Source organism: Oryx dammah, unplaced genomic scaffold, assembly GCF_014754425.2.
Source record: "Oryx dammah isolate SB20612 unplaced genomic scaffold, SCBI_Odam_1.1 HiC_scaffold_10, whole genome shotgun sequence".
NCBI classification, from domain to species: Eukaryota; Metazoa; Chordata; class Mammalia; order Artiodactyla; family Bovidae; genus Oryx; species Oryx dammah.
The window spans coordinates 7,297,101-7,323,262 of NW_024070194.1; the positions used below are offsets into that span (position 1 = coordinate 7,297,101).

General features: G+C 38.0%; 1 protein-coding gene across 4 annotated transcripts in view; it reads right to left on the reverse strand.

Annotated features, from left to right (window-relative positions):
• NCOA3 (nuclear receptor coactivator 3) overlaps window positions 1-26,162 on the reverse strand; it is a 127,568-nt gene that overhangs the window by 64,837 nt on the left and 36,569 nt on the right. The window contains exon 1 of one of the 4 annotated variants that reach the window (XM_040248115.1): window positions 2,074-2,303. The exons of the other annotated variants lie outside the window; for them this stretch is intronic. The gene's annotated coding sequence lies outside the window, so the exon portion shown is untranslated. Of the gene's footprint in view, window positions 1-2,073; window positions 2,304-26,162 lie in introns of those variants that run through there. 4 annotated transcript variants of the gene reach the window in all.

The following is a 26,162-nucleotide window of genomic DNA, read 5'->3' on the forward strand; positions in this document are numbered from 1 at the left end:
TTTGTTTAGTCGCTAAGTTGTGTCTGACTCTTTTTGCAAGCGCATGGTCTGTAGCCGACCAGGTTCCTCTGTCTATGGGATTTCCCAGGCACTAATACTGGAATGGATTGTCACTTCCTTCTAGGGATCTTCCTGACCTAGGGGTTGAACCCATATATCCTGCATTGGCAGGTGGATTCTTTACCACTGAGCCACCAGGGAAGCCCCAATTTGTGGACTAGAATTAACATAAAGGTGACTGATGAGATCCACATTATCAAAACCTGCATCACTAGAAAGCTACTGGGGGCTTGGGGAGATCAAACTGAGCTTTGTTAATAAGAGCCAGTCTGAGAAGACGTGCCTCGAGGCCAGAACAAAGAATCAAACTGGGGGAGGGGAGCTGAGAGGAAAATCCAAACTACATAATGCTGATGCTGGGAAACACCAACTGGACAAAGAGAGGCCACTGAATATTATGAATGTGTTTTTCTTTTGCTATTGAGCATGGAAGAGGGCAAGGACTCTACTATTAATCATATTAAGCTCATTACTCTCTCCATGCTGCAGCAGCCAGGGCTCCCAAGGACTCCCTCCTCAGTTTCCTAAAATCATAGATGGAGACGGGGAACCACCATCTTTGGGAAAAGCCAGCTGTTGCCCACTCATCTTAAAAGCGCCAAACAATCAGTTTGTGCACCAATTAAACATCCCGTTTTACTTAAAGATTACGTAATACTGGCACAAAGAACATCTTTTTTTTTTTTTGCAGTTGAGATTATTTATCAAACAATAAATATATCCTTTGTCAAAACTGTAACACCAGATTTTACTTACAACAATCAACTACAGCCAATCTAATGAAAGGGGAAAGAAAGGATGTAAGTTTAATACCAATAGGAAAGTTTTAAATTATATAAAAAGATGTTACTGTTTTTAAAGTTATATAAACTTCACAGAAAAAAAGAATTTTTTCTTTAAAATTTATTAGTCCACTATTTCGTGTTCAAGTAAAAAGGGAAAAATGTATTTGGTACCCAAGAAAATACTGGCAATACACTGATGACACTTTCAAAAATACCGGGCTTTCTGACAAGAGGAGTAGGAATTATTTCAAATTATAGCACATTCAGGCTTAGTAAAGTAAGGACAGGGTTAAAAAAAAAAAAACACTTGACATGTATTACCACCCAGCCTATGATGTATATTAGAAAAGACCAAATTGATTTATAATAACTTATTCTGAATAGTCATTTAATAAGTTTTAATAAATATTCAGTTCTACGTAGAATCAATCTGAAAATTTAAAAGAGGCAGTTAAAAAAGAAGCTTTAGTTTCAGAAAACCTAGGTTTTGGAAGTTCAGATTCATAACCTTGGGGAAGGCATTTAATTCACTTAAATGTTTGCTCTGCACCTATCAGATGCCAGGTGCTGAACAGGCCCTCAAAAGTGTAAGCAAAATATGGTTCCTGCTATTAATTAGGAAAGGAGTAACAGGTACAAACAGCCACAATAGCTTCTGAAATGAAAACTATTTTCCCTCAGTAAGTATCTGCTGAGCATCAACCTGCTACACTCTGCCAGACACCAGGGATATAAGGAGGAACCAAAGACGAGCACAGAGTCTGACATCAGTGTCAAAGGAGAGGGAAGAGGACAGTCCTGCCGTGTTCACCGGTCTCTGCGGTGACTGTAAAGCACTATTTACATGTGAATGGAAGACAAATCCAGAACCATTTACCTCATCCAAGAAAAAAAAGGGGGGGGGGGATTAGTAGCAAACTTTGAATGTACAGATAATTTCTGCAGTTATTCTCCATAGTCAGAAATGAAATGCCAATTGAGTTTCTTTATAACAAAAGACAAAGGCAAAGAAGAAAAAAAGAAAACTTTTGTAAAACACTGGGCATTTACGTAAAAATCATAAGAGACATAGGAAACATTAATGGGATATATAAAGGTTGCTGAATATGAAAGCTATTTTTAACTCAACACATTCAGGAAATCGTGCCATATATTTTGCTTACACTACCATACTATCCACTGATGAACAATGACAGTAAATACGACCATTCTGCATTTTTAAAATGACCTTGAGATTAAGGAGAAAACTGAAAAATCCAGTTGGCAGACCAGTTTATTAACAAGCTCCCTATCTCTGGCTGAGTTGCAGCTAGTAATGACATGGTTGCTGAAACAGGCATGAGGCCAGCCGCTTGCTGGTGCTTGTTCTGCTTCCCTCTCCCCCCTCTCCTGGAAAAACCGCATGCAGTGCTGCACGACCATACAAAATAAATACAGGAAAGGGGGTGGGAAGGGCTGGGTGGAGGTGAGCTGAAGCTCTGGGCTCCACCAGTGGAAGGCGTTCCACAAGAATTGCTACAGGGTCAAAAGTTTACAGTGGTTTCAATTTCACCTTTTAGCAGCCAATCAGGAAACAGGGACTGAACGCTGACCCTCAGGCTGCAAATGAACATTAACTCATTGGCTACCAGGATTGTATGTATTCCTTTTCTTGTAAGGCGTTCCTTTCCCCTTCTTAGGGGGGAATGGGGGGCATGGGAAGGTGGCAGCAGAGGAGGAGGCAAAGAACATTTAAAGTTCAAGGTGACAATTTTATTGAAGACCATGTATTTTAAACAGGTATTTGAGTGGAGAAAAATGATCAAGTCATTTTCCTTGAAATTCTCCTCTGCTGCTGCTACTGCTGCTAAGTCGCTTCAGTCGTGTCCGACTCTATGTGACCCCATAGACGGCAGCCCACCAGGCTCCCCCGTCCCTGGGATTCTCCAGGCAAGAACACTGGAGTGGGTTGCCACTTCCTTCTCCAATGCATGAAAGTGAAAAGTGAAAGTGAAGTCGCTCAGTCATGTCCGACTCTTCGCGACCCCATGGACTGCAGCCCACCAGGCTCCTCCGTCCATGGGATTTTCCAGACAAGAGTACTGGAGTGGGGTGCCATTGCCTTCTCCGAAATTCTCCTGTACTATCTAACAAACCAATTATTAATGTTGGTATCAAGACAAAGAGTGAACTTAGGCAGGTTACAGATAGATTTATCTCCATGAGGCTGTAATTCTAAGAACAAGTTACAATACAATCACAGATAATACTGATTATGTTTCCAGTAAATAATAACTCAGATGTTGAAGCCATTATCTAACCCCAATTTTTAATTTGCATAAGTTCTCTATCTCCTCTCCTAATCATTAATAAACACACAACATGCCTGTACTTTTCATACTGTACATCTACCAAAATGCAGGTATAGCTCCTAAGGTTTAAGCTTTCTTTTTCTGTATTTCTCGTCTAAAACAGTTCACACAAACGACTCCTATACAAAATAAACTCAAAAGTGAACCCCTTGGCAACAGATGCGACTGAGCTCCAAGTTTTGGTTTTTCTATGTAAATTTCTCCCAAATGTAGAAAACATTAGCAAACTAATCCATGAAATACTCTTTTCTACATATAACACTGAACAAGGTTAAAATAAAGATCTGTAAGACACAAACCTCAATATCCTACATTTAAAAACTAGATTTCTTTGACTATATTAACTGCTCTATCATAATGATCAGCTAAATACTCAAGAAGCAACTGTGTGAATTTGTAGTTAGAATATTTCTCAGAAGTACAATAGGTGGTTGAAATTTCAGCAGTCCTGCTGACTCAATCTTCTGTTATATGTAAAAGTCCCTGTAGTTACTGCCACTACATAAGAAAATGATTCCAAGCAGGATATTAGTTTTCTTATCCAAACCAACACAGTAATATCACAGTCATTTCTGAACACCCAAAGATAAACTATATACAAAAGTATCTCTCTTAATACATGTTTCCTAAAGGGCCCCCAAATAAATTCATAGTGTATAAATTTTCCACAATAATTTAATGTAAGGGAAGTCACTCAGTCGTGTCCGACTCTTAGCGACCCCATGGACTGTAGCCCACCAGGCACCTCCATCCATGGGATTTTTCCAGGCAAGAGTACTGGAGTGGGTGCCATTGCCTTCTCCGATAATTTAATGTAGCTATATTAAATTTATAGCTTATTTTTTAAATATTTTGATATAAATATTAAAGATAATATTAAATTGTATTTAATATAGCTAAATAGTAAATAAGTTTGATGCTAACATACATGACTTTCTTTTTATTCAGCATTAAAATAAGTTAATTTTCTAGTAACAATTCCCAAACCTTCATGATTTAGGTTTATGCACATTTGGCCATTAATAATCTTTACTTTTAAAATCTAGGTTTTTTGGTTTTTTTTTTAAACATGGCTTACAGAGCTTTTTTAATGCATTAAATTGGAGGAGTCTTCTGTATTATCTTCTTTTTACAAGATGGCCTCATTCTGAAAGAAAATGGATGCGATAAAATTTTACATCAAGTCAGCATGTTAGCAAGAAGCTTTTTGTGTGTTCTGAATTTGATTAATACAAGCCAAGGTCACTTCCTGAAAGATGCCTACCATTGCAGCTGCAGGCAAACTAGGCTCCAGTGTAAAGCTGGGGGAAGGGAATGGGTGATGGCATTTATTAACACTGAGAAGGGCTTCCACCTCCACCAGCAGCAATTACAGGAGGGGAAACAAGGAAATCCCAGAATTCTTGGCATGTAAAGATTAAAATATCTGCACTCCTTAATATTTAAAAACAGAAATTTAATCAATATATAATACTATACTCATGTCAAAATTACAAAGATATCCTTAGTACATATACTATACAAACCATCTAATACCAAACACTGAAGTAAATGTTGAAGCATTCAACACAATTCGACCTGTACTTGCTATGCAAAACGCCTGCAAAGGCAGATACAGCCCTGGAAGAAAATAGAATCAAGAGATTCAAAGTCCTCTTATCTAAAACCAACGGTGGCCTAAACATCATAAAAGCAGAAATCCAAAATACAAAAGCCTGTATCGCAAAATGTTTACAAAAGTTTTGTACTGAAATTCAATTTTCTTATCAACATGAACACAAATATTATGTCCATGCTCAAAAACATCAATATATACATCATTAGCAACCAGAACAAAACTTCTCCCTGAAGAATAACGTCAAAATTTAATTGAGCTGTTACTATGAACAGCTGGGAAACTATACAAAGTACATCACCTGTCCTGAGTTCCATAGATATTTCAACTGGATAAAAAATAGGCAGAGTCAAGGAAAACTACACACCACTTATTATTTTCTCTATATGTAACTGGAAAATTACACTGACTTTGTGTGTCTAATTTTTCTTACCCACCAAATGGAAGATATGCCTGAACCAAGATACTCCAGGGAGATATCATCAGCAACATGCTTTTAATGGTTGTATAATAAACATAAAACCTGGTCCTTTTTTTAATTATCAACATGTTCAAAGCCATTATATTTCTATTTTCTACATAAATTGAGAATATAATTTTTCCCTCCCTTATGCTCCCCATCCTTTCATTCTAACTTCAACAACAAAAATAAAATGATATTACTTGCACAAGTTCAAACAAATCGATGCTGTTTTAAGTCTTTTACCTTTCAATGACTGGCAAGAAAAACTATTAGTTAATTGGCACAGAGTATTCTGTATATGTAAAGGGCTGTTTAAAATCATCTTAGAAAAAGGAAGGCAACCAAGCAAAAAAATATTGTGAGTAGTTCTGAATCCAGATAATCTAGTAGCTGGGCCTGGCAAAGGAAGGCATTCAGAAGAATTCAATGAGACCTAATCACACACCTTTGCGACAGAACAAACCCTAAAAATGAACATACAGTAAATTAGCTATTTATATACCTTCTCCCAAAGACAGGGGAATACATTTTTCCTCAATTTCTCCTATCCTCTATATTATTTCTTTCCATCACATAAGTTACTCCAAAAATAACTCAGAACAAAGCACAGAGTTAAACAGTAGGTAGCGAGCTTCTTGTCACAAACCAATCCGGGCATGGAAAGTGCAGTTTTCCTGGCATCTCCAACCAAATCATTCTTCTCCCCTGGTTTTATCCAGAGTACTCGAAGCACTCTGCATTTGGAAAATAAGACTGACTAAATGGGGTACAGCAGTCAGTGGTCTGGTTCTCCTCCCATACTAATGCAGCTTCTACGTCAAAAATGGAACCTAAAAAGAAACGCTGACCATCAAAACAAACAAGATAGCAGCGTGCATGTCTCCTTGCTCTGTCAAAGTGGCTCACAGACATAAGTCTGAGAATCACTCTAAGATTCACAGAACAAGGGTTTTTTGTTTTTGTTTTTTTTTAATTTCAAATGTTTTCTATGGCTTCAACTGGATGGACTGGCTCTCTGGTAATTGAAAATTTTGTTTAAAAAATGCATATACCATACAAAATGATATTACTAATCAGTAATAATGTAGCTGGACTTCCAATAGGAGACAGTTCGATCCTGGGGGTCAGAAAGATCCCCTGAAGAAGGAAATGGCAACCCACTCCAGTATTCTTGCCTGGGATGGGCAAAGGAGCCTGACAGGCTACAGTTCATGGGGTCACAGAGTCGGATACGACTCAGCGACTGAACCACATCAAATAACATAGCTATGCCATACGCTTATTCTCTGAAAAGCACATTAGACTATAAGCCTCAACCGTACCTTTCAAGTGAAAAAGGTAATACATTGTCACTACATTCACCTCACAATGTTTGCTGAAATTATATTCTCCAAGACTGCTATTCCAGGTTCTGTGAATACAAAGGTAAACAAGACAGGAGGCCCTCACAGAAGCCCTTAAACTCAAAGCGCCTCATTCCTCGGCACAGCAAACTGCTCAGAGGAGTTCAGAAAGACTGAAGCACTTGCCTATGAGACAAAATGAACTCTAAAGATGGACAAAGGATAAAAATCACAGAGTTAACATTTTACTGGATATTAACAATACACAAGATATTTCCAAAAGGCATTTCCAGAAAGTGATTATAAGTGCCATAAAGGAAATAAACAGGGTGATACGATACAGAAGAGGAGACGTAGGAAGAGAGAAGTAATTTCAGGTCAGGAAAGGGCTCTGAAGATGCAACATTTAATCTGAGGGCTGAAAGGAACTAACCAAGCAGAGAGAGCTCCAGGCAGATAGCAGACAGGACTTATATAATAGTCTAATAGATAATGAAATTTATTGGGAGGGGGGCCCACAGTGCACAGCAAGCAGGACCTTAGTTCCCTTACCAGTGATTAACCCAGGCCCTTAGCAGCGAATGCTCAGAATCCTAACCACTGGACCACCACGGAATTCCCATGAAATTAACAATTATTAATGATAATGAAATTGATTAAGTCCAATAGACTCAATCTTCCCACTTCCAGTCTGGAACCCACCTATAGGCCAATGGGAACTTGAAAATTCTGTACTAGTAACCTATTTCAATTTAAAATTTAGGTTTAATAAAAATTCATGAGAGAATGGTACTTAAAGCCAGGACACAACATAACTTTCTAGAAAGTATTATCAGCAATAGATAGGACAAAGAAGTATTACGAAAAACAATACTTATTCATAGGTTTAGACGAAAAAAACAGATTCAAATCCCAGCTCTCTTAATAACAACATTATCGCCACCACCCATTACTTCCTCTATAAATTGAGGATAACATCTCTCAGCCTACCTATCTCCAGGGGCAGTTATGAATGTCTGAGATCCTTACTGCCACCATCATTGTCAGGAAAAGCCATGTCTGTTAGTGGAAAAAACATACAGTCCATCCACTGATTAAGGGAGACTCCCATGGCCTCACACTTGAATTCATTTGTTATTTAGATCCAGCTTCTTAGAATACTGCATGTATCTGGCTTCCCAACTTCACAGCAAATTAGAGACTATTAGAAGCAATAAAGTATTTATTAACAGAAAGTACAGCTAACTGGCAAGCAAAAGATAGTGAAGGAAAATAGGAAAAAAATAATTTTTTATTTAAGAAAGGCAAACAAAACCTCTTAGGAGTGGCCTAGACTCATTCAACCTAATGAGAAACATTCCTGTTCAATTCAAGAGGTACAAAAGGTGTCACACATAGCCAAAAAAAAAATAATAATAATGTTTCTAACATCCTGAACCATTTAAGAAAAGATTAAATACACTTACCACACTGCTTGAAAGAGAGAAGTCTGAATACACATAAGGATTTCAATATCTGAGGGTTGTTTTTTTTTAAAACAAGCTATGTGCCTTAACGGTTGTTGCTGGGGAGGGTCAAGGTTGTTATGATTGTGGTGACAGCAATAGAATAGAACAGTCACACACGTAGTTGTAGAAATCCCAGTAGGAGATTATAGATAGAGAGGGAAGCCCAGGGAACTTTGGCAGACCACTCTAAGTTAAAGATGGCTCAAGAAACATTGTGGAATGAAGCAGGCTTGCTTAACTATAAAGCAGGAGATACAGTCCCAGGTCATTTAATGAAAAAAAACTGTTACCACCCCTCTGCTGATTCGAATAAGCACTATGTCAGTCCTAGTTTGACCTCAGAAGGTCACTCTTCTACCCAGTATGAATGAGGAGCTCTTGATGTAAGCCTAACATCTACTCAAAGAATGAGAAAGAAGGTGGTCTTTTCCCCCTCTTTCCTTTGATTATAAACATGTAGCCCTCAGGGCAGAACCCCTCACCTGTCAGCTTGCATCTCTCACAAGCATCCTATATTAATGAACACCTCTAGACCATCACTTTGCCTCTTGCCAAATTCCTTCTACACTGAGACACAAAGAACCTGAGCCTCATCCAGACACCAGATGAATGATTCTAATCTAAAAATCATGGGTTCAAGTCCCAGTCAGAGGTACATGGTTTCAGTGGGATCTTAGTTCCTGACTCGCACTTCAGCATTGGAAGTATGGAGTCCTAACCACTGGATTGCCAAGGAATTCATCATAATATTTTTTTTTCATGAAAGGAGAAAACAAATATACTAAAATGTTTACATTTTAAGAATGTGAGTGAAGGGCACTCAGGAAGTCTTAATCATGCAACTTCTAGGTTAAGTCCCAAATTAAGAAGAAATAAAAAATAAAATGTAAATAAGACTGGGAGAAAATATCTGCAGTGTATAAACAGACAAGAAATAAAAACCCACAATATACAGGAGCTCTCACAAATCAGTAAGAAAAGACAACATAAGAGGGAAAATGGGCAAAAAATCAAAATAGGCAGTACACTGTCATACAAATGGTCAATAAAACATAGTAAAACAAGCACAACTCTTCCAAGGATTAGGGAACTGTAAAATAAAAACAATAAAAGAAAATAATTTTTACCAGTTGGCAAAAATCAGTAATTTTAAGCAAGTATCCTTTAGGTTCAGTAGGCCCATAACTAGAAACATAGCACAAGTGTATCAAGATATACAAGATCTGTATACAAGGATATTTAATATAACATTGTGTAAAAGAGCAAAAAAAAAGGAGAGATAAATAAGATGAATAGGGAACTCTAATTTGATGCAAGCTCTTTGAGGAGAGATTCTAGCATGTTTTGACCCCAGTAACTGACACATGACAGGTACTGTATTTGTAGAATTAATGAATTAATGGCTTAATTATATAGCCACTGAAACAAACACAGATCTGTGAAAATAATCACCTAAAAAGATTTCCATGATACAACTTTTAAAAATTGCAGGCAACATATGATTGCTTTCAAGTATGAGAATATGTCTACCTAGATACATATGCTTAATACTTGGGGTAAGTCAGATATCAAGCCCCCTTTCAACTTTACCAATTTAAACAAAAAACTGAAGACAAATCACAGATGGAGAAAATGTTTGCAAAACATTTATCAGACAAAGGACCTGTATTCAAAAATATACAAAGCACTCTTAAAATAACAGTAACAGAAACAACTAATATATGAAAACAACACAATTTTAAAATGGCAAAAGATCTAAATACCTCACCAAAGAGTCCAGGTCTCCCACACTGCAGGCAGATTCTTTACTGTCTGAGACACCAGGGAAGCCCCAAGGAAGATATACAGATGGCAAATAAGCACATGGAAGATGCAAAATGACCTATCTTTGAGGTATTACGAATTAAAACAACAAGATACCACCACACATCTACTAAAATGACTAAAATCTAACAAACTGACAGTAACAAATGCTGATGAGAATATAGAGCAAAAAAAGGAACTCTCATTGCTAGGGGAACACAAAATGGTCCAGCCACCTAAAAAAAACAGTGGGCACTTTCTTACGAAGCTAAACAATGTCTTACGATATGATCCAACAATCACACTCCTAGGTATTTAAAATCCCAACTGACTCAAAAATATGTTCATACAAAACCCTACACAAAATATTTATAGCTGCTTCATTTATAACTGCCCAAAACTGAAAGGAATCGAGATGTTATTCAATAGGTGAATGGAGAGACTGCAGTGTACGACGGAATGTTATTCAGCAATAAAAAGAAATGAACAATCAAGCCAAACAAGACATGTAGCAACCATAAATACACATTGGTGAGTAAAAGAAGCCAGTCTGAAAGGCCATATACCATATGATTCCAACTATATGACATTCTGCAAGAGCCAAAACTATAGCAACCACAAGTTGAAGAGAAGGCGAGGAAGATGAACAGGTGAAGCGCAGGTAACTTTCAGAGGTAAAACCATTCTGTATGATACAGTAATAATGGATACATGACATTATGCCTTTCTCAGAACCTACAAAAAGAACTATAAACAAAGTAAATCTTATTATATAAACTATGGATTTTGGTTAATATAATATTGGTATATTAATTATAACAAATGTACCATGTACCACACTGAAAGATGAACTCCCCAGGTCGGAAGGAGCCCAATCTGCTACTGGAGATCAGAGGAAAAATAACTCCAGAGAGAATGAAGAGATGGAGCTAAAGCAACACAAACCCAGCTGTGGATGTGACTGGTGATGCAAATAAAGTCCCATGCTGTAAAGAGCAATACTGTATAGGAACCTGAAATGTTAGGTCCATGAATGAAGGAAAATTGCAAGTGGTCAAACAGGAGATGGCAAGAGTGAACATGGACATTTTAGGAAGCAGTGAACTAAAATGGACTGGAATGGATGAATTTAACTTAGATGATCATTATATCTACTACGGTTGACAAGAATCCCATAAAAGAAATGGAGTAGCCATCATAGTCAACAAGAGTCCAAAATGCAGTTCAGTGCAGTACTTGGATGCAATCTCAAAAATGAAAGAATGATCTCTGTTTGTTTCCAAAGCAAACCATTCAATATCACAGTAATCCAAGTCTATGCCCTGACCAGTAATGCCAAAGAAGCTGAAGTTGAATGGCTCTATGAAGACCTACAAGACCTTCTAGAACTAACACCCAAAAAACATGCCCTTTTCATTATAGGGGACTATAATGCAAAAGTAGGAAGTCAAGAAATACCTAGAGTAACAGGCAAATTTGGCCTTGGCATACAGAATAAAGCAGGGCAAAGGCTAATAGAGTTTTGCAAGAGAACACACTGGTCATACCAAACACCTCTTCCAACAACACAAGAGAAGATTCTACATGTGGACATCACCAGATGGTCAATGCTGAAATCAGACTGGTTATATCCTTTGCAGCCAAAGATGGAGAAGTTCTATACACTCAGCAAAAATAAGACCAGGAGCTGATTGTCGCCCAGACCATGAACTCCTTATTGCCAAATTCAGACTTAAATTGAGGAAAGTAGAGAAAACCACTAGACCATACAGGTATGACCTAAGTCAAATCCCTTGCGATTATACAGTGGAAGTAAAAAACAGATTCAAGGGATTAGAACTGATTGACAAAGTGTCTGAAGAACTATGGATGAAGGTTCATGACACTGTACAGGAGGCAGGGATCAAGATCAACCCCAAGGAAAAGAAAGGCAAAAAGGCCAAATGGTTGTCTGAGGAGGCCTTACAAATTGCTGTGAACAGAAGAGAAGCAAAAGACAAAGGAAAAAAGGAAAGATATACCCATTTGAATGTAAAGTTCCAAAGAATAGCAAGGAGAGAAAAGAAAGCCTTCCTCAGTGATCAATGCAAAGAAATAGAGAGAAACAAAAGAATGGGAAAGACTAGAGATCTCTTCAAGAAAATTAGAGATACCAACGGGACATTTCTTACAAAGATGGGAACAATAAAAGACAGAAATGGTATGGACCTAACAGAAGCAGAAGATACTAAGAAGAGATGGCAAGAATACACAAAAGAACTATACAAAAACGATCTTCACGACTCAGATAATCACAATGCTGTAATCACTCACCTAGACCCAGACATCCTGGAATGCTTAGGAAGCATCACTACAAATAAAGCCAGTGGAGGTGACGGAATTCCACCTGAGCTATTTCAAATCCTAAAAGATGATGTTGTGAAAGTGCTGCACTCAATACGTCGGCAAATTTGGAAAACTCAGCAGTGGCCACAGGACTGGAAAAGGTCAGTTTTCATTCCAATACCAAAGAAAGGCAATGCCAAAGAATGCTCAAACTACCACACAACTGCACTCATCTCACATTCTAGTAAAGTAATGCTCAAAATTCTCCAAGCCAGGCTTCAACAGTATGTGAACCAAGAACTTCCAGATGTTCAAGCTGGCTTTAAAAAAGGCAGAGGAACCACAGATCAAATTGCCAACATCTGCTGAATCATAGAAAAAGCAAGAGAGTTCCAGAAAAATCATCTGCTTCTGCTTTACTGACTATGCCAAAGCCTTTGACTGTGTGGATCACAATAAACTGTGGAAAATTCTGAAAGAGATGGGAATACCAGACCACCTGACCTGCCTCTTGAGAAACTTGTGTGCAGGTCAGGAAACAACAGTTAGAACTGGACATGGAACAACACATTGGTTCCAAATAGGAAAAGGAGTATGTCAAGGCTGTATATTGTCACCCTGCTTATTTAACTTATATGCAGAGCACATCATGAGAAACGCTGGGCTGGATGAAGCACAAGCTGGAATCAAGATTGCCGGGAGAAATATCAATAAGCTCATATATGCAGGTGACACCACCCTTATGACAGAAAGTGAAGAACTAAAGAGTCTCTTGATGAAGGTGAAAGAGGAGAGTGACAAAGTTGGCTTAAAATTCAACATTCAAAAAACGAAGATCATGGCATCTGTTCCCATCACTTCATGACAAATAGAAGGGAAAACAGTGGAAACAGTGACAGACTTTATTTTCTTGGGCTCCAAAATCACTGCAGATGGTGACTGAAGCCATGAAATTAAAAGACACTTGCTCCTTGGAAGGAAAGTTATGACCAACTTAGACAGCATATTAAAAAGCAAAGACATTACTTTGCAGACAAATGTCCATCTAGTCAAAGCTATGTTTTTTTCCAGTAGTCATGAACAGATATGAGAGTTGGACTGTGAAGAAAGCTGAGCGCTGAAGATTTGATGCTTTTGGCTGTGCTGTTGGAAAAGACTCTTGAGAGTCCCTTGAATTGCAAGGAGAACCAACCAGTCCATCCTAAAGGAAATCAGTCCTGAATATTCACTGGAAGGATTGAAACTCCAATACTTTGGCCACCTGGTGTGAAGAACTGACTCACTTGAAAAGGCCCTGATGCTGGGGAAGACTGAAGGCAGAAGAAGGGGACGACAAAGATGAGATGATTGGGTGGCATCACCAAGTCAACGGACATGAGTTTGAGTAAACTCTGGGAGTTGGTGATGGACAGGGAAGCCTGGCGTGCTGCAGTCCATGGGGTCACAAAGAGTTGGACATGACTGAGTGACTGAACTTAACTGAACCATGTACTACACTAATGCAAAATGCTAACGGGAAACAAGCTGAAGCTCCAATCCTTTGGCCACCTGACGCAAAGAGCTGACTCACTGAAAAAACCCAGAAGCTGGGAAAGATTGAAGGCAGGAGGTGAAGGGGACAACAAAGATGAGATGGCTGGATGGCATCACTGACTCGATGGACATGGGTTTGGGTGAACTCCCAGGAGCTGGTGATGGACAGGGAGGCCTGGCGTGCTGTGGTTCATGGGGTCACAGAGTCGGACACGACTGAGCAACTGAACTGAATCTCATCCTCTGTTGTCCCCTACTCCTCCTGCCCCCAATCCCTCCCAGCATCAGGGTCTTTTCAAATGAGTCAGCTCTTCGCATCAGGTAGCCAAAGTATTGGAGTTTTAGTTTCAATATCAGTCCTTCCAACAAACACCCAGGACTGATCTTCTTTAGGATGGACTAGTTGGATCTCCTTGCAGTCCAAGGGACTCTCAAGAGTCTTCTCCAACACCACAGTTCAAAAGCATCAATTCTTCGGCGCTCAGCTTTCTTTACAGTCCAACTCTCACAACCATTACATGACTACTAGAAAAACCATAGCCGTGACTAGATGGATCTTTGTTGACAAAGTAACGTCTCTGCTTTTTAATATGCTATCTAGGTTGGTCATAACTTTCCTTCCAAGGAGTAAGCGTCATTTAATTTCATAGCTGCAGCCACCATCTGCAGTGATTTTGGAGCCCAAAAAAATGAAGTCAGCCACTGTTTCCACTGTTTCCCCATCTATTTGCCATGAAGTGACAGGACCAGATGCCATGATCTTAGTTTTCTGAATGTTGAGCTTTAAATCAACTTTTTCACTCTCCTCTTTCACTTCCATCAAGAGGCTCTTTAGTTCTTCTTCACATAAGGGTGGTGTCATCTGCATATCTGAGGTTATAGGTATTTCTCCCAGAAATCTTGATTCCAGCTTGTGCTTCATCCAGCCCAGCGTTTCTCATGATGTACTCTGCATATAAGTTAAATAAGCAGGGCAACAATGTACAGCCTTGACGTACTCCTTTTCCTACACACTGTTAATGATTCACACAAAAACTTCAGAGCTACTTTATCAAGAAGAAATTTAAGTTACTAAATACAAAATGCACAGTCATGAAGCTAAAATGAAACGAAGAAGGGAATTCTCTAGCAGTCTGGTGGTTAGGACTCAGCGCTTTCACTGCTGCGGCCTGGATTCGATCCCTGGTTGGGAACTAAGAGCTCACAATCCATACAGTGTGACCAAAAGAAAGAAATCAGAAAAAAAAAAAGTTTTAGACCATTTTCAGAGATGGCTCCTTACCCACGCTGATAATCACAGATTCTGAGCAGATTCACACAGAAGGAAAGCAAGAAAAAAGGAGAGCAATACTGACCTTGACAATTCCTAATCATTATTAGGAAGTACTTATCAAAGTCTGTAAGTACTAATGAGCACTTAAGGTTTTGCTGTTTATTACACAAATATCTTTTCAGACATATATAAATAGGAAACCCCACTTTATCACAAGCCTTAGGGAATATAAAACTGTGCACATAGGCAGTGCTTTCAAGCACCATAGTGGGAAAGTATGTTCAGGCTTTCAAAAGAAAGACATTAATTATTAATTAGAACTTACAACTTCTATTACCAAAAGACTTGTAGAGTACCACCAGAAAATTCAGCAATAACACTTGTATTTTTACAATACTGTAAATTAATTAAAATAATATACATCAACTTATGAGAAAAGTATCTCATTTTACAGATGACTCAAGAAGCTATGATTTCTCCATCCTGTTGAAGCACATCCACAAGTATGCTAAGATTCTGTCTGTCACAAGTAGGAATTCCTAACACAGTAAAAATATTCTAAGCAGATTTAAGGCAATCAGCTTAAGCCAATCTGGTAATATTTAGCTACATTTGTTCAGTTGCTAAGTTGTATCTGATTCTGTGTGACCCTCTGGACTGCAGCATGATGGCTCTCTGTCCTCCACTACCTCCCAGAGTTTGCTCAAATTCATGGCATTCAAATGCCAGTACTGACATTTTCAGTAGAAAAATGGCCATAGGAGCTTCCCTGGAATCCAGTGGTTAAAACTCCTCACTTCCAATGCAGGGAGGGGGTGCAGGTTCGATCCCTGGTCAGGGAACTAAGATCCCGCAAATCTTGCTGCATGGCCAAAAATAAAAATAAAAGGTTTGATTCATAGCATTTGCCAAGTCCTGTGGTATAAATCAGCTCAGTTCAGTTGCTCAGTCATGTTCGACTCTTTGAGACCCCATGGACTGCAGCACGTCAGGCTTCCCTATCCATAACCAACTCCCAGAGCTTGCTCAAACTCATGTCCGTCAAGTCGGTGATGCCCTCCAACCATCTCTTCCTCTGTCCTACTCTTCTCCTCCTGGCTTCAGTCTTTCCCAACATCAGAGTCTTTTCTCATGAGTCAGTTCTTCACACCAGATAGCCAAAGTACTGGAGCTTCAACTTCAGCATCAGTCTTTCTAAAGAATGTTCAGAACTGATTTCCTTCAGGATTGACTGGTTAGATCTCCTTGCTGTCCAGAGGACTTTCAAGAGTTTCCTCCAACACCCAGTTCAAAAGCATAAATTCTTCAGGGTTCAGCTTTCTTTATAGTCCAACTCTCACATCCATACATGACTACTGGAAAAACCATAGGTCTGATTAGACGGACCTTTGTCGGCAAAGTAACGTCTCTGCTTTTTAATATGCTATCTAGGTTTGTCACAGCTTTTCTTCCAAGGAGCAAGCATCTTTTAATTTCATGGATACAGTCACCATCTGCAGTGATTTTGGAGCCTGAGAAAATAAAACCTGTCACTGTTTCCCCTGTTTCCCCATCCATTTGCCATGAAGTGATGGGACCGGATGCCATGATCTTCACTTTTTGAATGTTGAGGTTTAAGCCAGCTTTTTCACTTTTATCAAAGGCTCTTTAGTTCCTCTTTGTTTCTGCCATAAGAGTGGTGTCATCTGCATATCTGAGGTTATTGACATTTCTCCCAGCAATCTTAATTCCAGGTTGTGCTTCATCCATCCTGGCATTTCGCATGATGTACTCTGCATAGAAGTTAAAAAAGCAGGGTGACAATATACAGCTTTGATGTACAGTCCATTGTTCCATGTCCAGTTCTAACTGTTGCTTCTTGGCCTGCACACAGATTTCTCAGGAGGCAGGTAAGGTGGCGGGTATTCCCATCTCTTTTCCACAGAATTTTCCAGTTTGTTGTGATCCACAAAATCAAAGGCTTTGGCGTAGTCAACAAAGCAGAAGTAGATGTTTTTCTGGAACTCTCTGGTTTTTTCGATGATCCAGCGGATGTTGGCAATTTGATCTCTGGTTCCTCTACCTTTTCTAAATCCAGCTTGAACATCTAGAAGTTCTCTGTTCACGTACTGCTGAAGCCTGGCTTGGAGAATTTTGAGCATTACTTAGCTAGCATGTGAGGTGAGTGCAATTATGCAGTAGTTTGAGCATTCTTTGGCATTGCCTTTCTTTGGGATTGGAACGAAAACTGGCCTATTCCAGTCCTGTGGCCACTGCTGAGTCTTCCAAATTTGCTGGCATATTGAGTGCGGCACTTTCACAGCATCATCTTTTAGGATTTGAAATAGCTCAGCTGGAATTCCATCACGTTCACTAGCTTTGCACACAGTGATGTTTCCTAAGGCCCACTTGACTTCACATTCTAGGATGTCTGGCTCTAGGTAAGTGATCACACCATCGTGGTTACCTGGGTCATGAAGATATCTTTTTTGTATAGTTCTTGTCTGAAGGTGGGACCTGGCAATCTGTAATTTAAGCATTCAAGTGATTCTGATACACTCTGAAGTTTGAGAATCACTGCTACAGAGCAAACCCAACTGTTTAAAACAGCATGCCCTAGGGCATAAGAGTCAGCACACAGGAGTTAATAAACTCCTAAAAAGAAGGAACACACTGAGTTAATCCTCCCTTCCTACTGTCTAGAACAGTGCTTCTCAAACTTTAAGAAGCAGAATCACCTGTGGGAAGAGGCTCTGACAATTCCTGGGTGTCACACCCAGATATTACAGCTCAGCAGGCCTGGGACAGACAGGCCTTCTAAGATCACCCAGATGATACAACACTGCAGAAAAGCAGAGTTCACTTTTGAGAAGCAGAAAACTAGAGTAAATCTCTTTTAGATCTCGTGAAGCCCAATGTGAAGAACACCTTCCATCCTTCTTTTCTCATCCTGCCTACTTGCCCTCTACAATTCTTAATCTGCTCCACAACTATTTTTGAAAGTCACAACTAATTTTTGTTAAAGGAAATGGAATTCATTTCTCAAATACACCAATAAGGTTAAGTTAAAGTTGAAATTTATTATCTTTCAAATAAAATAATACCCAAGTGGCTCAGTGGTAAAGAATCCTCCTGCCAGTGCAGGAGACGAGGGTTCCATCCCTGGGTCAGGAAGATCCATGGAGAAGGAAATGTCAACCCACTTCAGTATTCATGCCTGGAAAACTCCCATGGACAGAAGAGCCTGGCTGGCTACAGTCCATGGGGTCACAAAAAGTCAGATACGACTGAGTGACTAAAACAACAAAATACCAAATAAAGCCTTTAAAAGGGCTTGTGTAAAATTAGTATCATTCAATTAAATATGGTATTGCCTCAACAAAGTATCCTCTGAGGTAACCACAAAAAGACACCTGAATTAAGAAGATCTCAAAATTCTATCATGAGGTCTAAGGTCTCACCTTAGAGAGAAATATGAGGAAATAATCTGACACATTGTCTTTTAACAGCTTTTTATTCAGATTTATGTGAAAATTCCACTACTACATCTCGTAATGGCAATACTCAGATGGCCAAAAACACACAAAACTGAGAAAAGGAATATGTCAGACTTATAAACTCTGATCACTAAAATTACCCATCTTATTTATTACTCAATAAATGGTTACTAAATGCCTACTGTGAGCAAACCAGAAACTCCAAGGCAAAAGATGCTCTTATAAGTTCACGTCCTATTCACCTCCTTCATTCCACGGTATCATTACAGTTTTTAGTATGTGTGAAATCTATCCATTTCCTTCTAACCTCATTACTACTACTCTTTAGCAGTTCAAGTAGCACATTTCCCCTGGATTACTCTAAAAGTCTACCTTTATTCTAAAGATTTCTCCTTGTATTATAGGATCTAGTCACACTAAATAACTTACCATTTCCCAGAGAATAACCCAACTACTCCAAGTCTTTTTGGCCAAGCTGCTCTCAGCTAGAGTGCTATTCTACTGACCTGTCAGTTCAGTAGCTCAGTCGTGTCAGACTGCGACCCCACGGACCACAGCACACCAAGCCTACTTGTCCCTCACCAACTCCTGGAGTTTACTCAAACTCATGTCCTTCGAGTCGGTGATGCCCTCCAATCATCTCATCTCTGTCATCCCCTTCTCCTCCTGCCTCTGATCTTCCCCAGCATCAGGGTCTTTTCCAATGAGTCAGATCTTCTCATCAGTTGGTCAAAGTATTGGGAGTTTCAGCTTCAACATCAGTCCTTCCAATTAACATTCAGGACTGATTTCCTTTAGGATGGACTGGATGGATCTCCTTGCAGTCCAAGGGATCCTCAAGAGTCTTCTCCATCACCACAGTTCAAAAGTATCAATTCTTCGGCACTCAGCTTTCTTTATAGTCCAACTCTCACATCCTTACATGACTACTGGAAAAACCCACAGCTTTGACTAGACAGACCTTTGTCTGCAAAGTAATGTCTCTGCTTTTTAATACGTTGTCTAGGTTGGTTATAGCTCTTCTTCCAAGGAGCAAGTGTCTTTTAATTTCATGACTACAGTCACCGTGTGCAGTGATTTTAGAGCCCCCCAAAATAAACAGTTTCCACTGTTTCCCCATCTATTTGCCATGAAGTGATGGGACCAGATGCCATGATCTTAGTTCTTTGAATGCTGAGTTTTAAGCCAACTTGTTCACTCTCTTTCACTTTCATCAAGAGGCTCTTTAGTTCTTCTTTGCTTTCTGCCATAGGGTGGTGTCATCCGGATATCTGAGGTTATTGTTATTTCTCCTGGCAATCTTGATTCTGTCACTCACCTTCAATTGACACTGTATAACAGCTCCTCCTGAAAGCTTACCCAGCTGCTTCAACTTTGTCTCTTTCAGCCTATGCTACCAATCCCATATTAGGTTATACACTCCCCTTCAGTAAGCTTGGTAACTAACAACTGGGAACATCCCTATTTTGCTTTTCACCTGGTAACTGCCTCTCTTATTGCCCTTCTACCTTTTGAAGGCAGAGTCCATAGCTCTGCATTGTTTCAGCCAGTGCCTAACACACAGCAGACACACAAAATTTTGTTCATGAATGAGGGCAGAAATGATACATTCAAGTAAATACATACAGATGCTCAGAGATCTTAGAGGAATCATTCCCCAAGAAGAGGTCAAACACCTAGAAGTTGCTTACCAATATATAAGAAGGTTTTACAAGAGTTCCCTGGTGGCCTAGTGGTTAAGCTTCTGGGCTTTCACTTCCATGGCCTGGATTCAATCCCTGATCGGGGAATATCCACAAGCCACATGGCCTGGCCAAAAAATTTAAAAAGGTTCTACATAAAAGCTTTTAACATTTGAGAAACTATCTGAAGAAGATATTCTACTACTATACAGAAGATTATCTTTTTGGTTATAAGCACAAGTGAAAATAAAGGAAAGCACTATTGAAAAATAAGAATAACTCTGCCATCAAATAATCTATGGTACTGATATAAATCTCTTGGACTCAAGAGGTTAAAATATAATTAAAAGATGTCAACACAGCTACTACAGTTTCTGGAATTTAAAACACACACACTTATGACTTAATATCATGCTATAAAACACCAAATGTCTTCAGTTTTCTGTTCCAGGAATGATGTTTGGAATTCCGCCAAACACAGAGAAGAACCTCTGGCTCCTACCTGTGAGGGGAACTAGCCTGCCCAGAAAGGATGAAATCATGTATAATATGGTAGAGAGCACTGGCATAAAATGACAAATTTCAAGTAAGCAGAAAACAAGAAAGCAGTAGAAATTAACTCTGCATACAGACCAGCCTGGCCAGGTGAGGGTCTCACCCTAAAACGGACAAAAAGAATACCGTAAGGCATTGTGAGAATTATAAAAATTATATAAAACATTTAAAATACTCAGATTCTGATACATGTATCCAGTGTTCAATAAGTGGTAGCTATTAACATTATTATTGCTTTATGATACAAGAATCTTAGAAAGCAAAGATCCAGGTAGCAAAAGTTACATTCTGAGAGTTCAGGCTTTTTCCTATTACTTATTATCTCTCATTACCTAAGCTTCTTTTCTAACATAAATACTGTACTTCTTCTAAACTGCCTCCCCCTAACAATAATAATTTACTTATTACAAAAACTAGCTCTAATTATTACCCAAATAGACTGTATTTTCTTTTAGAAGAACAGAAAATTTTGTTATAAAGTATTTCAAATTCTCATAATACTAAATCAGTCATTTCAAATGTAGAAAAGGCACTTAAAATTACATGTTTAAATGTCAGAAACTTCCAAAATCCTTAAAATATGGAGGACAAAATATAATATGGTGCACAATAAACTGAACTGTATCCTCCCACATTCATAAGTGGCAATTCTAACTCCTACTCCCTCAGAAAGTGACTATTTGGAGAAAAAGTTTTATAGAGGCAAATAAAAATGAGATCATCAGGGCAGGAGAATTGACTAAACTAATCCAATATGACTACTGTCCTGATATGAGGAGGGAATTTGGACACAGACATGTACAAAGGCAGCCCGTGTGAAGAACCTGGGAGAAGACAGCCGTCTACAACCACAGAAAGAGGCCTCAGAGAAGAAGATACCTTGGTCTTGAACTTTTCTAGCCTTCAGAACTGTGACAAAATCTCTGTTGTTTAAGCCACCTGCTCTATGCTACTTTGTTATGGCAGCCCAAGCAAACTAATGCAACCTACTCTTCCTAAAACCAGATTGGGTTTACAGACTGGCATTACATTTCTAATCACAAGCTAATCTCAATATTACCTAGAATTAGATGATTTTTCAAAGTTAAAAAAGTCAAATACCTCAAGCTAGAATCTTTATACAGAATGATTTATACATTTTAAAGTTCTTTTTTAATAAAGTGCATTATCTATACTATTTGGGCTAAGTTGATCTAAAACACTGTATCACTTGTTTTGAAGGAAAAACACATATTCCAAATTTTCATGTGGATGTATTAAAGAGTCCTCTCCAACCTGAACAATTTTATCTTTTTTTAAATTACTTGTCAAGCTTTATAGAAAGAATACATCTGAGTATCATTCTACTGGTGATGGCAACTGAACAATACTCATAACTGCTCTTGAGTAATAATTATCAAAGATTATAACTGTATAATACTAAGTATAAAACAAAATACAATTACTAGAGGACAACTGCTCTACAGTATTGTGTTGGCCTCTGACACACACCAACACGAATCAGCCACAGGTATAAAATATGTCCGCTCCCTCCTAAAGCCCCCTCCCACCTCCCTCCCCATCCTACTCCTTAGGTTGTCACAGAACACTGTCAACCTGAACAATTTTAGAAATACTGTTTTTCAATAAAGAAAACACAGACTATGGATTCAAAGCAACAAGGATTAAAAGCCCAGTGTTGCCCTTTACTAGTTATGTGGCCTTGAGGAAGTTATTTCACCTCTCTGAAACTCAAATTCCTCAACTGTAAATGGGGATGAAAATATCATCTTACAGGATTATCAGCATTAGTGAGAGCTAAATTAAGCACTTGGCACAATTCCTAAAACAAGGTAAGTACTCAATAAATGGTAGCTATAAGATCATCATCCAAATGTACACAAAAAGGTGTTACTGTTAGGAGAATTGTAAACTTGTAAACCTTTCTGGAAGGCAATTTTGAAATATCTACCCAAACATTAAGGATATCCCTCTGACCCAGAAATCTGACAGAGTTATATGGAAATACATGTAAAAGTGGGTAAAATGGAAGAATAATGATCTTTGTAGCACTGTTTTACTAACCAGCCAATAGAGGTCTGGCTTAATATTAGACCATACTAGATTCATTATAGTCTAATGAATTTTTATCACTTTTTAAATGAAGTAGATCTCTGTTCTGACAAAAAGATGGCAGTAACAGAATAAGCACAATGGGATCCAACAAAGTAAAAACTATGTGCTTACATTTAATACTAAATCACAAATTGCTTTCTCTTTTTGCTAATATAGCCTATATCCTGTAAAATTTTAAAACTCATTATCTTTATTTCTAATAGAAAAAGAAACACAGATGGGCACCATATTTTGAGACTAGTGCTTTTCTATGCTGTGGAAAGAGATATGTTAAGGGAACTTCGAAGAAAAACATACTGCATGCTAAACTGCCCTCCTCAGTGAAAACTTCTAGAATATAAAGTACACAATCAAGATACTCAAAATCAATTTCTATTCAATACTTTTCAGTTTCTACAGTCAATTCTATTCTACAGAATTGGTCACGAAACATTTTAAAAACTGCTATTTATTGTAAACCAGTCACACTCCCAAACTCTTTCTCCCTTCCTTTCAAAATAATCTACTTAAATATGCACCTAGATCACAAAATTACTTGAATGTGACCTAAGAAAGCATAAAATAAATCTATATCCAAAATTAATCAGAAAGATTCAACGTTTTAGATGAGAATGAACTGCAGTCTTCCTCCACTTAATATAATCCAAATGTAATACACAGAACAATACCGAGACTGGAATCATGGACGTGGAAGACCACTATGGAAATGGAAAAACTTTGTTTTAGAGGTGAGTAAAATGAAGCACAAAGTGTGACTAGACCAAATTCACAGAGTGAGAAAGATGGAGGATCAATGCTAGGCCCTGACCTCTCGGTCTAAAATTCTTTTTTCTAGAATCATACTGCCTCACATCATAGCTTACACAGTTTTAAATCAATTCCTTCTTCAAATAAATTAGCAAAAATAGCATCAAATAACATACTTGGTTTCATAAATATGTATAAGTGAAACAAACATTAGCTGGCATACTTGTAATACCTGGCATATTACCTGGCATATTTGTAATACTACCTATACAGCTCTGCATTCATTGAAATTTCAAGCATGTAAAATATCCTGATCAGACACTGCAAAGGTGTCTGCTCTGCAAAAGCAGAGATGAAAATGCTTTACGAGAACCAATTCATCCAACTGCCCTGGAGGTAGAGCAATTAGTTAAGATTCTAACCAGTTGTAAGACCAAATTTTTTAGTCATATGTGTTTGAATAGCATTTTGTTTGTTTTGGTAGCACTTTCCTTTTTATAAATAATGTTTCTTATCTCTGATTCCAAAGTCACCTTTCAACCTGATGGAGGCACATGGCTGACTCTTCTCTCCTTAGAATAATATTCACAAAAAAATAAACATTAATGCAAAGAGGCATTTCTTTTCCTATTTTCCATCACTGAAAACCAGTTTTGATAGCAATATATGAAAACTCTGATGATATAACATTTGTATTTTACCAGAAGATAAAAATCCAGAAAGTAAGGACAAGGAAAACTAACAGCAGTATAAGACAAAGAATACATGAAGATGAAATCAAGTAGACAATAGATCTCCGAAATCTTGTTTGGGGAAAATAAAATGATCATCCTAATATGAGATGCAACTGGCAACTTCAAGTTAAGTTTACCAAAAAGAAAAGGGACTATTAAGAAATCATTGCCTTTGTCTCATATCAAAAATAAAATGCTGAGGCAGGTCTGTTAAGACATACTCAAACATAAAGCAATAAAATTAAGTTGTTTCATCTAAAAAGGGGGGAGGGTTCACAAATGAAATACAATCAAATTATTATAATACAAGGCTATGAGTAATTTATAAATATACCGTTAGCCTTCCAATATGACAGTTTAAAATACAATATTCAAAGAAAATATAGCTTATCAATACTGTCAACACAAAACATGGTTTAGTATAATTTTCCTAGGTTTGACTGAATAATGCAATGTGATAATTAACTTCATTTTTTATCCACTAAGTGTTGATATTTTTTTCTTTAACAAAATCCAAGTATTCAGGACTATGAGTGATGAGTGACCTTGAGGCAGCACTTGGAAAGCAGTCACCATGGCAACACTACCACCAAAGTGCCTCATCCTCAGTGAAAGGACCAACCTGGAGCATGAGGATTTAAAACCTAGGGAAACAGAGCTTCCTTCAAGTCAAAAAAAAAAGGGGGGGAAGGAAAAAATCAGTGAAAGGACCAACCTGGAGCATGAGCATTTAAAACCTAGGGAAACAGAGCTTCCTTCAAGTCAAACAAAAAAGGAAGAAATCAGTTTAAAAAATGTTTATACATCAACCTTTCTTTTTTAGCCCTTCTATTTATTTATTCTTCATGAAGGGGGTACTATACACATTAAATTATCTTAATGATGAAATATTAAGCCATGTAAAATTTCTTCTTTCATGTTTCCTATATGGGCAAAATAAACTGCTGAGATATGAACAAATGATTTTTTTTTAGTGCAGTTTAAATTTTTCAACAGAATCATCACTATTCTAATTTTCTTTTAATACAATCCTTTCTTTTCCTACCTGCACCTTGACAAGGAAAACACGAGGCAGGGTTGATTTAAAAACTCCAAATACAAAACAGGAAACTGTAATCCTACATATACAACTAAAGAACCAGCTGTTTGTCTGCTAAGAATGGGGTGGGGAGGAATGCAGGCTTCTCTGCATTTAGAGTTTTCATATATATAAAGTTATGTGTCTTTGCTTCAGACATAGATGCAGTTTTTCTAGAGAATCCACTCCTTAAAATGACCGAAGTGTTATTCTGGCTTTCATCACCAACACAGTAAGCACAGAGCCTGACGTAAATGGGTACCAAAGGACTTCAAACTTTCTGCTCATGTACCTACCAAAGGTATTTTGTAAAACTATGTAACCCAGAATATTTGTAAGTTGACATTTAAACTTTTCATCAGCTTAACTAGTTACAAATCAGTAATTTCCAAAGTATTAGCATTTTAATAAACTGTTAGATCACTCTTAAGTATTCAGAGGAATCTGAATTAATATCATCCCTCACAAACAAGAAATTTTATAACTGTCCCTTTCTCCTCAAATACAAATTCTCATTCCTCTTCTCTCACAGTATTTGATCATAATGGGATATTATTTTATGCCTGAAAGTATTTTATTGATCATTCCATCTCTGTAACAAAAGGATATATAAACTGAAAATTGAATTCCATCTGATCACAGCCTTTAAGTGCTGAAAACACATTTTATTTTGAATTATTACTACCATCATTATTAGGATGTTGATGTTCAAAATA